General features: G+C 42.6%; 1 protein-coding gene across 4 annotated transcripts in view; it reads left to right on the top strand.

Annotated features, from left to right (window-relative positions):
- The first annotated feature begins 999 nt into the window (after positions 1–999).
- ERC2 (ELKS/RAB6-interacting/CAST family member 2) overlaps positions 1,000–17,284 on the top strand; it is a 954,807-nt gene continuing 938,522 nt past the window's right edge. For 3 of the 4 annotated variants that reach the window (XM_082414434.1, XM_082414435.1, XM_082414437.1), the window contains exon 1: positions 1,000–1,164. The gene's annotated coding sequence lies outside the window, so the exon portion shown is untranslated. The remainder of the gene's footprint in view (positions 1,165–17,284) is intronic. The other variant, XM_082414436.1, reaches the window with a different exon arrangement.

Raw genomic sequence — 17,284 nt, 5'->3', positions numbered from 1 at the left:
CATGGCTGGATTTGCTTCATTTGTCTAAGCTTCCTATAAGACTCATCAGGACAGGAAGGAAATCACTGCTCTAGTCCTGCAAACTGACTACTCAGTGAAAGAGACCAAATCTGGAGACTCCCTTGATGTTTGGAGTCCCCTAATAGACAATGGTAGCAGCTGGGGCTCCAGACTTGCTGGGTGGGAGCTTTTTCCAATGCAAAACCTGTCCAACTCCTCATGCACATTATCTTGAGTTGTATTTGTGTGTGTGTGAATGAACTGACACCATCTTTCTACCTTAAATAGGACGATGCACACACTTTGCTGGGCACAGATGAGGCACTCAGTGAATGATGGCAACTATGATGATGATGATGGTATTATTTTCTTGCTCCCTTCTTCATCTTCCATTCTCTTTTTCCTTCGGAGGGACAAGAAAGTAAAAGTCTTTTGAAATCCCTTCACCCTCCTAAAGAAGATAAAACTAATGCGAGGGTGCCAGGGTAAGGGAACCTCGACCCCCGCTCTAAAGCTTAACTTGAAAGATAGTTGCACCCCCTCCACCAAGTGTCATCCCTGTCCCTGTCGCTGAAGCCACCTAATCCCCGGAGTGCCTGGCAGCTTTTGGAGGGGGGTAGCCGGGAAGGGGCGTCGGGGACAGGAGATGGAGACGAGATGCTCCGAGACAGCGGCCTCCTGGGAGGAGGCGTTACGAAGACCCCCGTGCCTGCACCTCGCCCGGGCCGGGCGCTCTCTGCTGCCCCCCGCGGAGGTGGCCGCGTCCCAGCCCCGCCCCCCCCACAAGCAGCTCCTCGGGAATGCTGGGAATGTGAGTCAGGGCAGCGGCGAGCGAGCGAGCGCGCCGAGCGGCCGGGCGGGGGGCCCGGCGGAGCGCAGTTTTGGCAGCGCCCGCGCGAGCGCCAGTCTCGAGACTGCGGCGGGTGCCGCCCCCTCGGCCGTCGGCCCCGCCCGGCCCGGCGCCCGGCCTCGGCCCTCGGAACGGCGCCTTTCCTCCTTCCCTCCACCCCCCCCTTCCCTCCCTGCTCCTCCTCCTCCTCCCGCTCCTGCTCTCTCTGGCTTCGGCTCCGGTGCCGGCTCCTGCTCCTCGCGGCCGCCCGGGGCCAAGGCGACAAGAGGTTGTAAAAATCCATGTGGGACGGCCCCGCGGCGAGCATCGGAAAGGTGAGACGTAGACGCCGGGGCCGCTGGGCGCCCGGCTTCCTCGGGGCGCCCGTGCCCGGGCATCCCTCGTGCCGGGTCCCCCTCACTCGTGGGGAGCTGCAATGCGTTATCGGGGGGGAGCCGAGGGGTGAACCACCCGCCTCCACCAGGGCTTGCTGGGGCGGGGGAAAGGATGGGGCGGCCTAAGGGCGGATTTGTCTCGATGTAGAAACCCCCGGATTGGAACAAGTGCACGGCTTCCTCCGGCGCGCGGGGGCCGCTCGCTCGCCCCGGCGGCCCGGGCCACCTCCCGCAGTCCCTCTCCGGCAGCCACCCTCATTGCTATTGCCTTTCTTCTTTCCATCTCCCCCTTTCGCCTGGCTTTCCCCCTCTTGCCTTGAAGGATGGGGTGTTGGCAGGGGCAAGGGTCTCAGGGAATTCCCAAGCAGAACAAAGTAGAGAAAGGTGGAGCCTCAGACTAGGGGGTGGGGGTACGTAGCTGCTTCGGTGGGCTCCGAGGGCAGCGGTTCAAAAAAAAAAAAAAAAAACCGTGTCAGAGAACATGAAGCCGGATTTATTGGGGAGGGGTAGAGGGTGGTGGTATATGCAAACGAATACGATGTGAAATTAAACTGAACGACATTCCTTCCCTCTCCTTTCCCATCTCCGAATTATACAAGAAAAGGGATACTTATAGGGTTGTACCTATTCATTTTATTTATTTTTTATTACTGTCGGAGCCTTTGAAAGATCATCTTAGGACAGTGAAGATTAAGGGCTGCTTTGGTGCGGGATAATAAAACAGCGCTCGTAAACTACGATCGGCCCTGCCTTATTTATTTTGTACTTAAGGGTCTCTGTTCTCCTTGTCCGAGAGGGAGGGTCCGCTCTGTTACGAGCGGATCGATTTTAGGCGGCTACCTGCCTTTGCTGGATGAAAGGCAGTTTACTCCCGGAGCGGTGAATTGTCAGCTCCCTCTGTGATTGACAGCCACACCTACCACTTATGTGGGCAGAATGGGGACCGCTGGAACCTCAAGAGCCAATCAATGCTCGAGAGAGGAGGGCAGTTCCCACTGTCAGGGTTAGTTTCCTGGTTGGCTTTTTAAATCAGTGGTTTTACTTAACCATTGGTTTATACCAGGTATGAGGCTCCAGCTGTGAGAGGCAGACAAGCGAGAAGAAAACTTCGAAAATGGGCTTAGAAGCAAGTATGCTTGACTTGTATTTGTCACCCCCATCCCTTTTTTAGTTGTAGTAGTTGGGGATGCTCAGGCCGTTGGCTAAAAATGAAAATGAAATGAATCTGTGTAAAGAATGAAATGGGAGAGGGTGTTGGGGGTTAGAATTGTCCACCTGTTTCTCTGGAATTGCAGGCTCCTTTATAAGAGATACCATTTACTGTTGAGGTATCTGGATAAGGGTGTGGCACTTTGTCTCCTATGGTCACTCTTGTCCTTGTAAAGTCACGTTGTTTCTCAGTATACAGTACTTGGCTCTTGGCTCTATTGGGTGGATTTTTAAGATATTTGTGAAGCAGGCAAGCATGCTTTATTTGGATTACCACGAATAGATTCTTTTAGTTTTTGACAGTGTAACCCAACTTCTGGAAGGGAAGGCTGCCTTCTTCACTTCCAGTTTGGGTGTCAGTTTGGAGGTGGCAGTGGGGTCAAGCCAGATCCTTTCTGGAGGGTAGAAGAGTTTGCGTTTAAGGTGAATTTGCTTTTAAGGTGAGCCATCTTGTCGGTCTGCTTCTGTGCTTTAATGAAAGCCTTGTACAGTTTGGGGGTGGTGGTGTCTGGATTGTGATGGAAGCATGGCCTTCACCAGCAAGATTTTCAAGGGTGGATGGATTGTGGGCGGAAGGAGCAGATCCTTCTCAATTCTCTATTAGTGAAAGGCTAATTTTTCAATACTCTTGTCCCTGAATTCAGTGGAAAAATTACTGGTTGAACCAGAGAGCTGTCACCTTATAGAAGTTGTACCTGGATGTGAATATAAAGCTGTGCATTCAGCATTTCATGAACAGATTGTGAGCCAGCGTACACTGATTAGGATGGTCTTCATGTAGGAGACAGGTTTGTCAAGGTAGTATTATTACTATTATCATTGTTATTGTTATTGCATATGCTAGCACTTTGGGGAGTACTTTACATGTATTTTCTTTTTTAAACCTTGCAAAGCCCCTATGAGGTAGGTAGGACTATTATTATCCTCAAGTTATAGATGAGGAAACTAAAAGGAATTAAGTATCTTGCCACAGTTTAGTGTGAGAGTGAGAACTTGAGCCCAGGTTTCTCTGACCCAGAGCCCATGACCTTGGGCATGGCCTTGAATTCAAATTTTGGTTGTGCAGTCTGCATGTGTCCAGTCTGCAGTGTGGGCTCTTCCAGCTTACATAGGGTCTATTCTGTTAAGAGTCCACTGCCATATTGATGGTCTTTGCACTGTCCTATTTGCCCTTCCACTTTGAAAGCTGTTGCCTCCACCAACAGGCAATTTAAGTAATTTTGTGTATTATATATTTCCAGTATGTCAGTTTTGGCCCAGAGGAAATTTGGTTTCAAACTTAACAGTGACTTAAAAAAAGGTAAAACAGAATAGAATGCACACTCTTCCATTTTTCTTGATATCTTAAATTTCCAATTGGAGTTCTGAATAGGTCTTAGTTGAATACATGCTCTTTTCATTCAATTGGCTTGTTTTCTTGTTTTGTTTTTGCTAAAGGATAGGAATTTTCTCTTCTACTTACAAAGAGATTCTTTTTCATTAGTGATTAAATATAATTATATTTAAAATTATCCTATTAAAACAATATTGCTCTCTTGCTTTATTATGTTACAGAAACCACAGACTTAAGCCCATCAGTGTCTTCTTCCCATTGATGAAACTCAATGGTCATGGTTGGCCAAAACAGGTATCCTGAAAAGTGAGTTTAGATGAATGGTGTTGGAGTCCACAAATTCACCTCAACAGATAGTCTTTGATTTTGGTGGGGTTGACTTTGTACAATCAACATTTTCATTTGTTTTACTAGGACTTGCTTTAACCCCTTTTATCAGCTCAGAAGTTAACATTTTGGCTGTCATATGGGAGACCTACGTGCCAGCCAGCAGTTCAGTTTTAGCAATGTTTATGTTATTCCTTGATACTTGATTGTGATTTTCCTTATTTTAGGAAGATAGTAGAACAAAAGGAAAATAGAAAAACATTGATATTAATGATAATGTAGGTCTCATAAATTTAAAACAGTTGATCCAAAGATAGAAATCATTAGGTGTACCAAAGGCAGAGATGCTTTAACTGGTTCTTTCTTACGAGAAGAAAAAGAACAAAATGAATGATTATGTAATAAATGTGAAATTATATCAAATGGTAAAAAATAAATTAGTCAACGTTTGCTGCCTAACAAAACTCCCGGACTTACAGCAACAGGTATTTATTCTTGGGACTTCCCTGGTGGTCCAGTGGTTAAGAATCCACCTTCCAATGCAGGGAACGAGGGTTTGAGCCCTGGTCAGGGAACTAAGATCCCATCTGCCATGGGGCAACTAACTACTGAGCCCTCACATTCTGGAGCCTGTGCACCTCAACTAGAGAAAAGTGTGCCGCAACTAGAGAAAAGCCCGTGTGCCACAACAAAGAGCCCACATGCTGCAATGAAGATCCCGTGTGCTGCAACTAAGACCCAGTGCAGCCAGATAAATAAATAAATAAATAAATAAATAAATATTTAAAAAAAGAAAAGAGGTATCTTCTTAAAAAACAAACAAACAAACAAAAAAACAGGTATTTATTTTCACCCTCATGAGTCTGTCAGTTGAGTGTTATTTGGCTCATCTAGGTTGGGCTCCTTGTGGTGACTCTGCTGTAGGCTGTAAGTTGGATTCTGGTCTGCTCCACCTGTGTTTGGGGTCCAGGCTGAAGGGATAGCAGCTACTTGGGGCATGCTCTTGTCACGGCAGATCACTGTATTCAAGAGCCTTGCCAAGTTGCACAAGCTAATGTCATTTCCACTAACAGTGTTTTTGGATATACCAAGTCACATGGGGAAGCCCAACATCCATGGGTAAAAGTAGACTCTGCCCATAGTTGGGGAGGGAATATTTGATGAACTATAATCTGAACTCCTACAATGTGTAAGAAGTATGGTGTTTTTATAGAATTTTGTAATTTTTTCTTCTCATTCTTGGGGAATGCAGTCTTCATCCCCTCACTCCTACCCCTGGCTTTATGACATAGAAACCTAGTGTTTTACTTTTGCATTTCAGGAATATACCATGTTTGATTCTAGAGGACTGACTGTAAAAGCAGGTATGAATATATACATGAGTGTATACGTGAATTAACTTAAATGATCAAGGCACTATTTATTAGAACCTACTGTGTTTGAGGGACTGTGCTCAATGGAGTGAGGAGCTCAAGAGTTTTTGTCTGACGTGAGTCCTGTTACCATAGAACTTATTAGGAGTAGGTGTCAGGAAAGACTTCTTGGATGAAATGGCATTTTCCTGGACCTTGAAGCAGTGACAGTTTTAGAGATACAGATAGAGCAGTGGATATAGTAGAAGTGTAAGGAGCACATCTGGATATAATGAGTTATTCCATTTGGCTAGAGGGTAAGACACATGAATAATAATAACAATAATAATTATAATAATATCAATAATTATAGCTTAACTTTTATCGAGCAGTTAACTATGTGCTATGTACTCTGCTTAGCACTTTACGTAAAGTATATAATTTAATATTGGGGTAGACATTGCTGATTGCCTATCCAGTATTCGTTCTCTCCTTTCTAACTAAAAGAACTCCAATTTTGTTTGGGATGGGGATATGCGCATCTCACGCTCCCAAACTCCCTTACATGAATGGCCACGAAATTCAGTTCTTATAATGATGCAAGTGGATGTTGTTGGATGGGGGCCTTCCTTAAAGCTTAATGAGGAGGACACACTTGGCTGGTATACCCCAGCAGCATTTGACCCCTTTTTGCTTCTTGCTGCTGGGAGAATGGGCACAACGCTTTGAGGCGCAGCAGTGACCTACAACAACAAAGATAAGACCATGTATTAAAAATGACAAAGCTGGAACCTGGAAGGCTCTTGGTCTTGATGACATTGTTGAGCCATAGTACCAGCCTAGACTGCCTTCCCCTGTACTTCTTGTTGCTTAAAACAAATAACCTCCTTACTTGTAAGCCACTATTTGTTACTTGTAATCAAACATAATCCTCGCTGATACATACCTTCTCAAGAGCCTTTCAAAGTAGATGCCATCATACCTATTTTAAAGGTGAGAACATCAAAAATCATATTAAGGTATACACGAGATCTAGAATTCATCACTATGTCATTGTGACTTTCAGGGACATCATCCTGCCTTTGGCTGGGCAAATATTGCCGCAGAAGAGATGGTGTTGGAAAAGTAATTTGGGGTAAAATTGAGGAAGCTACTGGATTCCAGGTTGAAAAGTCTGAGTTTTAGTTCTGGGCTAATGAGTACAGTTGGCCCTCAGTATATACGGGTTCTGCGTCTGGAGGGTTGACAGTAAGGGACTTGAGCATCCTCAGATTTTTGCCATCCATGGTCATTCTGGGAGCCAATCCCCTGCAGATACTGAGGGACAACTGTGTAAGATGATTTGGAAAAGACAGAGACTGGAGGTTGGAAGATCACTGAGGCTTAAATACGTGACACCAGTGCTTTAGTGTGAATGAAGGTGGAGGAGAAGCTGGGCACAAAGGTGAGCTGGGAACATGAGAAGAGGATGGAACTGAGTGAACACAAATCATAGTTGGCTGTTCACCTGTAATCTTCTGAGAACAAAAATGAAGGTCTCCTGAAGGTTAGTATTAACTTCTACTAATGGCTTCACATTTGCCAGGAAGTAGGGAATGAGTAATGTAGAGAATTGTTAATGGGATGTGAATCATTATTTAGTCCAATAGGTGGGGACTTCTACTTCTTGTCTATATCATTTACTGAACCCTTGACGACCTTGTATGACATGATTTTGGTCTGGGTCTGGCTCCATTGTGCCAAAGGTAGCAGAGTTGAAGGGTATGGCCAGAGAGTGGTGAACAATACAACAAATCCTGTCAATGGACTTATTTCCACAACTGCTAATCATTCTGGAGCTTTCTTAGGGGTGGGGCAGGGTCAATTTAACTTCCTGGGCCTCCGTTTTTTCTCCTCTCTATTTTTTTAATCTGTAAAATAAAGGATTTGGTTTACATTAGCGGTTTTCAAATGTTTTTCAGCTGTAGAAACTTTTGTTTCCTGAATAAAAACTTGTCTGGACCCTGAGTATATTTACAGAAAAAAGTAGAGCTGCTCTGAAAATTCAGGGTCCAGGTTTGTGTAGTCTGGTATGTCTTTATGTTGAGGCCACTGCTCTGAAATGACCCCTACACATTCTCCCAGGTCCAGGATTATGTGAATCTTAGAGCTGTCCAGATGTTTTATTGGAGCATCCTCTTTAACAAATCCCTTTGTTATTCCACAGCTTGCTGTGTTTTAGTATCATCCAGGGTAGAGGTTGTTAATGTTCGCCACAGCTAATTTTTCTCCAGGTGTATGTGTGTGACCTCTATGCTAGAACATTTAATTTCCAGTGTGAGACCATCCAGTACTCTTTTCTGCTGTGATGATCATGCAAGCACCTGTTGAGGTGGAGCCTCCATCTGCCAGGGTCCCTGAGTCACTAAATTAGCAAAGCTTCCAGTCAACTGGCATTGGACATACAATGTGACCGAGAAATACCTTTGTTGTTTTAAGCCATTGAGATTTTGTGATTGTTTATGCAGCACTTTTTATAAAGCTTATCTTTACTGATAGATCATCTTTTAGCACATCTGCTAAACTTTAACTTACTTTTTAAGCGTCTTCTGGATCAACCTGAGGTCTGGCCAACTTGTCCTTACTTTGTGCTTAGGAAAGTAGGAGGTAGCATCTACGTTAGCTGTCCATGTAGGTCTCTGTACTCATAGGTTCTATGAATTGGAATACTTATGCTTAATTACATTTGCTGTCATGTTAAAAAAAAGTCCAAAGATATAGTGTGTAGTGCACCTTACTTTAAAAAAAAGCCTTTAATTTAATGTCCTGTTGCTTTTTAAGGTAGTAGAACCTCAGTGGTTTGGGGAAGAATAATTATTATCAGTTACCATAATAATGGCTACTATAGCTTGAGGACTCATTCATTGATTTGTGAAATATTTATTGAGCATCTACTATGTGATAGGTACTGGTGGTATAGGCGTGAACCATAGATAGTTCCTCACTTGGAGCTTACACTCTAATTGGGGGTTGTGGATAAGTTTGCTCTGTTCTATGAAGGACACCAGTTATGAACATTTACTATGTGCTAGGTGCCTTATATCCCTCATTTCATAATGCCCATAAAGGTAGGTATATTATCCCCATTTTATAGATGAGGAAACTGAGGCTCAAAGAATTTGATAAACTCTATGAAGGCAAGAGCTTTTGCCTTTTGCTGTATCCCCCAGTGCTTAGAAGAATCTTTGACACATAGTAGCTGCTGAATAAATATTTGTTGATTGAATAAATGAGCAGAGGAACTTGCTTAAAATTAATGCCGTGGTAGAACCGGAACTTGGTTGGGTGAACCCACATCTGCTTGACTCTCAGGCTGTTAAATTATCAATGGGCATAGTAGGAGCAGTGTGTTTACACACAGTTACAACAGAAGCAACAACTGAGCCCCACCAGTGTCAATGCCAAAGGCACCAGCAAGAGCCAGATTATCTGTCTTTTATGACTAGGGCCGAGTTCTCTGCATGATTTGCTACTCACTCTGTCTCAGCTGGGGAAACTTGAGGCCACTACCTCACTGACTTAATTGCTGATGTAATTGGTCACCCCTCTCTTGGGCCAGTTCAACTTCTGCTCTATCCGGATTTCCTTAGCACTTGGCTGGCCCTGTTTCCCAGGTCTGTGCCTCAAGTTCTGCTTTTAGCATTTTGTGCATTCCTTCTCCAATTTCATTTTCCAGATTTGTTGCTTTGAAGTTCCAGGAAATCTCTAGTTGCTGGCACCTAGTGGGCACTCAACAAAATTAAAAAAAAAAAAAAAAAGGGAGAGAGAGAGAAGGAAAGGAAGGCAGCCAGCACTTTCAGGAAGGAACTAAGTGATTACTTTTTCCTGGGAGTCAATAGTGAGATTGCAGCCCCAGCAGATGAGGTGTATGGGTTGGGTTGGAGGGCATCTCTGGGGTACACCTATAGATGGAAGGCCAGTGGCAATGTTCATAGATGCCTTATACCAGCAGCTTTACTTTGCTGTGGTCTGTTCTTCAAATTCTACATTTTGCTCGCTTAATTCTCTTGTATGTGTGCAGTGTGTGAACGCACGTGTATGTGTATGCATGGGGGGAGTCTAATTCTTTCTTCTTGCCTTACAGCTTTCCACCCCTAAAGGTAGTTGTCATTCTGTGATTTCAGAATGTGAATGAATTACAGGCAGCAAAGTGCATTCCCCGTAAGTGTATTAAGAGCAAACTATTAATTCAAGGCAATTTCTTAGTGGCTCAGAAGACAAGAGCTTGAATGGGAATTGAGCAATGTGTTCTTTAAGAATATGCTCAGATCCTTATGCAAACTGTGAGAGGCTTTCCCCTAAAACAGTATGGCTAATTATAGCAAGAAAGGGCAGGGTTTTATGTAAGGAATTATACTGAGTTGTGCACTGTAGTTACTAGTTCTTTTGTAGCAGATTTCTCTAAAACAAGATGGGTGTGGTCAGGGTGGGAAGTTCATCTTCTGTGGGCCCAAGGTGATTGAAGGTAGGGGCCCAAGGTGATTTGGGGTCTGGGAGCTGCTCTGAGGGTGGAGAACAACCCTCTGAAGGTGGAAGGTTGAGTGGCTCTGTAAGATGTGAGGTTGGTCTGATCCATGGTTATTTTCTTGGTGACACTGGTAGGCACCAAACTCCTACCGAGATGACCTTCTTATTCCTGGTTTAAGGCAGATTAGCCATGCTGCCTTCCTGCCAGCTGGCTGCAAGCTAACTGCCATCCCTGGAGGACCAAGACTGTGGTTCAAAGGTCAGGATCCTAGTGGAGCAGTGTTGTTGATCCTTTTCCACATTTGGCTCTCAGGAGAGGGCTTCAGATGTGTTTTCTTGCTGTCTGGTGATGTGTGCTTTTTGTTCCTTCTGGATAAAATTCTCCCTGCTTCCTTCCCCACCCCCCCTTTTGGTTCTCTAGCCATCTTGTTTCTGAAACCTCTCCATGGGGGGTAAGCAGGAGGTTAGGTAGTAAATTGGATGATAGCTTGGTATTCTTAGGAGCTCGTTGAAAATAGGTCCTGTTTGATGCTGGGTGGATACAAAGGCACTGGAGTTTCAGTGATTGCTGTTTATCAGGCTTGCAGGCACAGAGAGCAGTTAGCAGGGGTACATAAGGGAAATTCTTTACCTTTTTTGTTAAGTCTGAGAAAGTACTATCTTTTCATACAGAGCCTTCGAATACATTGACAGGACATCCTTAAAATCAGCAACATGAATAGCTGCTTAGAATAACTTCTGAGCAGATTCTTTTGGATATAGAGATGGGAGCACTGACCTGCGAGTCAAGAGACCTAAATTCCATTTCTGGCTTTGCCACTAGCTTTCTACTTATTTCTCCATTTCTTAATATATATCAAAATCATCTGGCTCTTTTCCAGGTCTAAAATGATTTTTTTTTTTTTTTTACAACAGGTTTTTCATGCAAAGGATCAGCTAAGTAACTGTCATTTTTAAACTATTTTATCCTGGAAAGCAAGAATGTCCGGTGTGCTTTCATGATGGGCTTTATTAACAAAGAGTTAAGCCATTATATTATAATTTCACTATATATGTGTGTGCTTGCTTCATGGCAGCTCTCTGCTGGCACTGGGGATGCAGTTGTAAATAGAGCAGAGTTGTAAACAGGTGATTTTGGGGGGCTCAGGGATTGTAGCCTCTAGGGGGGCACCAAACAAGTAAGCAGGCTACTGGCATGGAAGCTCTTATGGCAGAACACGAACACCCAGGCTGTCCTCCTCTAGGAGGACGGGGGGGATTCATGGATGAAGGATGGAGACAGGCTTCTGGAAGAAGGTAACACCTAAGGGGAGGTAGAACACTAAGAGGAGCTGGCTGGGGTAAGCTTGGATTTTTGTTTTTTTTTTTTAAACATCCTTCCCCTATCACATTTTTTTTGAGTCTTTATTGAATTTGTTACATTATCGCTTCTGTTCTATGTTTTGGTTTTTTGGCTGCAAGGCATGTGGGATCTTAGCTCCCCGACCAGGGATCGAACCCACACGCCCTACATTGGAAGGCAAAGTCAACCACTGGACCACGAGGGAAGTCCCTGGGCTTGATTTTGATGGTACAAATAACAGAGGGGAACAGTCCAGGTCCAAAGATGAGCAAGAGGATGGAAGGTTGGGGGTTTGGGGAGATGAAAGCAGACCTGAGGAGATGGAGTTTAGCTTGGCTGGGGGTGGGGGTTTGTGAGAGAGGCCAGGGAGAGTAACAGGCATGAAGACCCTGTGATCCACTAAGGAGATGAAGTTCAAGCTTAACCATCAAAGGGTTTCAGTAGGGGACTGACACAACCAGAGATGCTGAATTCTCTTTTTTCTTCTTTCATTCCACTTTTGTGGCAATAACTACCTGCTTTTGGTGTTTGTGGGAGTATGGAGTTTGAAATTGGGGTAAGGGAGTAGCAGGATGACCTGGAAAACAATCGAAAGATTATGAATATGGTCTTGGGAATCCTAGCAGTGCCCATTCTGATTTCATTGACCAAACACACTTTATGCAGCCTTAATAACTTTAAAAGACCATTTTCCAGGTGAAGATGCTCCTGATAAAAGATCTGTAGTGGGACTCCACACTGTTTGTTGGTTTTGAGCATCTCTCTGAATGTCGTCTGGGACCAGGTCCTTTTCAGTGAGTTTTGAGCAAAGCACAGAGTATGGATCTTGTTTTAAAATGTTTGCATATGTTTGCAGTTAATGGGTGCAATTAAACTGACTTTGTTAGACTAATAGAAAGCAATAGTAAAGGTAATTCATAGTGTACAATTTCTGAAAGTGGTGTGAGAAAGCTCATGAATGAAAATGGTTTAATTATTCTGTGAAGCGTACAAGATTGAGAGTTATGTGCTGAAACTGCCTTCAGTGCCCCATGTATACCAGCTGCCTATGACTACTTTTGTATGATTTTTGTACTCTAGATGGTAACACTGATAAACTGCCTTTCATACATTAATCTTGACTTCTGTGCTTCAGCTTGTGAACCAACATTTTGAGCTACTATATTATTGCCTTACCTGATAACAAGTAGTTTTATTTCAGCAACATCACCATATTTGTATAGCAGAGTCTGTGTAATCATTTGAGTAGTTCTTTAATCTTCTCATTATTTTATAAAAAGTAAGTGGAAAATGAAAAAAATATAGGCAGTAATAAAGGAGAAATATGAGCCTCATAAACATAATGTAATTGAGGCAAAGATGGAAACCATTTAAACATGCCCAATATAGATGGTGTTTACCCAGTCAGATGCTTTGGACTTAAGGTGGGCAACTCTATATAGTTGTGAGGGATAAGAATGAAGTTAAAGGCTATGGACATATGAAATTTTAGAAAAAAGCTTTGTGGATTATGATAAAGGTCAAGATGTAATTTGGATTTTGTCACTTATTTGTTTTGGGGTACAGAACTTCCCTTTTTTTTAAAAAAAATTATTTATTTATTTATTTATGGCTGTGTTGGGTCTTTGTTTCTGTGCGAGGGCTTTCTCCAGCTGTGGCGAGCGGGGGCCACTCTTCATCGCGGTGTGCGGGCCTCCAACTGTCGCGGCCTCTCCCGTTGCGGAGCACAGGCTCCAGACGCGCAGGCTCAGTAGTTGTGGCTCACGGGCTTAGTTGCTCCGCGGCATGTGGGATCTTCCCAGACCAGGACTCGAACCTGTGTCCCCTGCATTGGCAGGCAGATTCTTAACCACTGCGCCACCAGGGAAGCCCAGAACTTCCCTTTTTAACATATAAGTGTAGTAAACTTTTGTTTGTTCAGCTTTAAAAAAACGTATATTAAGAAAGGCATTTTCTGCAAAAGTAGTGGATAGAAATTGAACTTCTTACCAGTCTTATTTAGGAGAGTCTGCCACCGTCAGTAGCATATTCCTTTGATAGGCTAAGTGGCATAGGTGGTCACTGTGCTTAACAAAATTCTCTGTGTATTTTGGTGAACCAGTAAAGAGAAACCAAAGAAAATAAAATGGTACTTAGCAAAGGATGCACCTCAATGGCTTTTCAGGATTCCATGGTTTCATTTGGTATACTGTGGAACAGAAAAAGACTAAATGCATCTTAGTCCTCATCATATGCCTTAGTGATGCTAAGATGGTACATTTGGAGCCAAAGAGAGAAAAGGGTAAGAATTAAGATTTGTGTACAATTAACCCCACAGCCCTCTTAATTCCCCTGGTCAGGAGGGTATGATGGTGATCTGTCTGCCTTGGAGGATCTAACTGATATTTGGGAGCTTGTTTAACTTTCTTTGTGGGCTCTGCCCACTTCTAAGCGAAGGATTGAGTCGGATGCAAAATTTCGGTTCCTTTTCATGCCTCTTGTGGTTAAATGGTGAATGTTAAATCATGGGAGATGTTGATGTAAAAGAAAAGAATATGTATATTTTAAAATATGTGTATAACTGAATCACTTTACTGTACACCTGAAACTAACACAACTTTGTAAATCAACTATATTTCAATAAAAATAACATGGTAGGTGTTAATCAGGTAGAAGACGGGAAAGAATAGCTCTTGGGTTTCTAATCTCTTCCTGAAACTGAGACACAGTTTATCAAAAAGGCAAATAACTATTGGACCAGAAGTTCAAGAAACTCATATTAATTACCTACTATATGTCAGACACTGTGCTAAGCACATGCAAGAATGATCTCATTTAATCTTGACAATAACCCCATGATCCAAATATTATTTCTCATGATGAGGAAATTAACATTTAGAGAAGTTAAGAAACTTGCCTGGGTGTCTTAGTTTAGCTTCTCCCAGAATTAGAACCTGAGACAAGTATTCTAGTACAAGTAATTGTTTGGGACATACAGGGAACACCAGTAGGTGAACAAGGATATGAGACAGGGGGGAGAAGGCAGCCAATAGATAGGACATTATTCAGTAAGTTACTACAGTGGCGACTGGAGTTTAATCGCACAAGGAAACTCTGGAGATAGTGTAACACACCTGCCTCCGGATGGTCTCATGTGAGGGGTGAGGAAGCAGGGGTATGTAACCACCAGCTCCTGTCAGTTGTTTTTTGTTTTCTTTTTGAAAATTTATTTTTATTATTTTTATTTTTTATTGTGGTAAAATATATGTAACATTTATCATTTAAACCATTTTTAAGTGTACCGTTCTGTGGTATTAAGTTCACTCACAATATTGTGCAATCATAATCACTCTCCATCTCCAGAATTTTTGCATCATTTCAAACTGAAGCTCTGTGCCCATTAAACAATGACTCCCCATTCCCTCCTGCCCCCAGCCCTTGACAACCTCTATTCTACTTTCCATCTCTATGAATTTGATTATTCTAGGTACCTTATACGAGTGGAATCATACAATATTTGTCCTTTTGTGTCTGGCTTACATTTCTTAGCATAATGGTTTCAAGATTCATCCATGATGTAGCATACATCAGAGTTTCCTTCCTTTTTACGGATGAATGATATTCCATTGTATTTATATACCACATTTTGTTTATCCATTCATCCGCTGATGGACATTTGGTTTGTTTCTACATTTTTGCTATTGTGAATAATGCATCTATGAACATTGGTGTATCCATATTTCTGTCCGTTGTTTTTGAGAATGGTTAATTCCCTGGCAGTTCCATCCCCCACCTTGCAAAAGCAGAGTAGTTTTCCAAGGTTCAAAAGAAATCCTCAGCAGAGATGCTGATATTGGCAGTGTGAACTCCTTTGGGGCACGCTAAAATGTTCAAGTCAGAGGGACATTAGTAGGGCACTTAAGAGCATTTCCTCACATGGTCTTTACCCAAGTAAATAGAGAAGCTAGGATTTGAATCTTGCCTCAAAGCCCATGCTTTTAACTGCTCTACACTGAGTACCTACAGTACTGAGATTTGAAGATGAATGAGACGTGGTTATTGCCTTCAAGGACCTATCAGGGTTGAATCATCTGTTTTGCAGAAGGCTCCAGGGAAGACAGTGGCATCACATGGAGCAATCTGGAACTCACAGAGCCACTGTAAGATGGAATCACACGTAGCAGACGTATGGGTTCCCTTTCTCCTGACACCCTGTGGTGAGGCATGCTTGGGCCGGGCACGACTGGACTGTTCATGGGGCTGTGCTCCAGAACAGGCACTCACACATGTGCTGACCACTGGAGTCATGAGTTCCAGCCCACGCCCATTGATGCTTCCTGGCGTTCACTTGAGCTGTTTGTGCAACTATTGATATGTCATCTCAGCAGGGGTTATCCCTCTATGAGCTTTTCTGACGATTGTCTTCATCTTGATGTCCAAGCATCAGAAGCAGCTATTTGTTAGGAAAGAAATTAGGGCCCAGGAATGATAAAGAGAATACATTTGGAGGCAGTTAAAATGGTTGGTTATGTGTATCTGTGTCTGAAAAGACATAATTTACAAGTGATTTGCATTTATCTAGAAACCTAACACAAGATATTTTGTCCCTGAAAGGATGACATTACCTAGATTGGTGTTGTGGCAAAAGAAGAAAAAAAATGAGAGATCAGTCAGTGAGAAAATGCTGCCCTATATTTTAACCTAAATGTTAAATATTTTGTTTTAGTACTACATTTGTGGGAGCTGGGTGTATTAGTCAGATATTGCTAGGGTATGCTGAGATAACAACTCCAGAGCTCAGTGGCCTGCTTCTCTCTCATGGGTTGTGCATGGCTCTATTCCACCTTGTCTTTATTCTGGCACTCAGGCTGAAGGAGTCATCCCTTCCTTGGATGAGCCATTCTCATGGCAGAGAAGAAAACGACTATGGTTTACTCACAAGATGCCTCTTATAGCTTCTGTTTGGATATGGCGTGTGTTGCTTCAGCTCACATTGCATTCTGCAAAAACAAGTCACATGGCCAAGCCTTATGACAGTGGGGCAGGAAGGATTCTCCTCTTATGGGAGGGAGAGACTATAGGGATGAGCTGACTACAGAGGGACAGTGAATATTTTGAACAAATGAGGCAATTTACTGCACTGGCTAAAATTGTGCTCTCATGTGCAAATTGCTTAGCAACCTTTTTAACCATCTAATCTTTTTAGATTCATTGCAACATGTTTAATATTGTTTTTCTCCTTTTACTCATAAGGAAGACACATATTGTACTTAAGGGACTAGTTCTCTTCCTGGGATCCATGTAAAACCACCCATGTAGCTAGTATTATTATTCCTAATAATTCAGTCGTTACTGTCTTTCAAGAACTAATCATAGAGTTTGAAGGAAACATTGAGACTCAGAATTTGAATGCCTTTTATAGTCATGTGAAATTAATAGGGAACAAAGGACTAATTATTAACAACATGATGATCATCCTTTAAGAAAATAATACAGTGTGTCTGTAGTTAATATTGATGATGAGGGTTGTTGTACTGAGTATTTATCACGCCTCAGGCACTGTGCTGAGCACTTACACTTTCTTTGATTTAGTCATGACTCGCCTTATTTTTGTGAAATAGCTATTGTTACTCCTGAGGCCATTGTTAACTTACTGAGGTACTTACTAAGGCTCAGAGAGGTTTGTTAGCTAGCTCAAGGTTAAACAGATAAAAAAATGTGAGTTTCAGGACTCAAACCTAGTATATGTTTAATCACTTAACCAAGGTTTCTCAAAGTTAGATGAGATCCCTTTTAAAGAAGATAATTTCTCATAGAACCCCAGGTATGCTTAAATTATTGTTATTGGAATGATACTTTTAACTGTATAAACATAAAGCTGGTGAGGTTTTTTCTTTTAAGCTCCTACACCTTTATAAAACTTAAATCAATTTAGAAATTAAGTACACATCGTATAACTAATTCAAATTAACAACATTAATTTAACCACATTAACTAAATTGCTGCTTGTAA

The sequence above is a fragment of the Balaenoptera physalus genome (assembly GCF_965194825.1).
Source record: "Balaenoptera physalus genome assembly, chromosome: 11".
Classification (NCBI taxonomy): domain Eukaryota; kingdom Metazoa; phylum Chordata; class Mammalia; order Artiodactyla; family Balaenopteridae; genus Balaenoptera; species Balaenoptera physalus.
The sequence above is the reverse complement of the archived record's forward strand: the minus strand, read 5'-3'. Positions and strand labels throughout refer to the sequence as shown.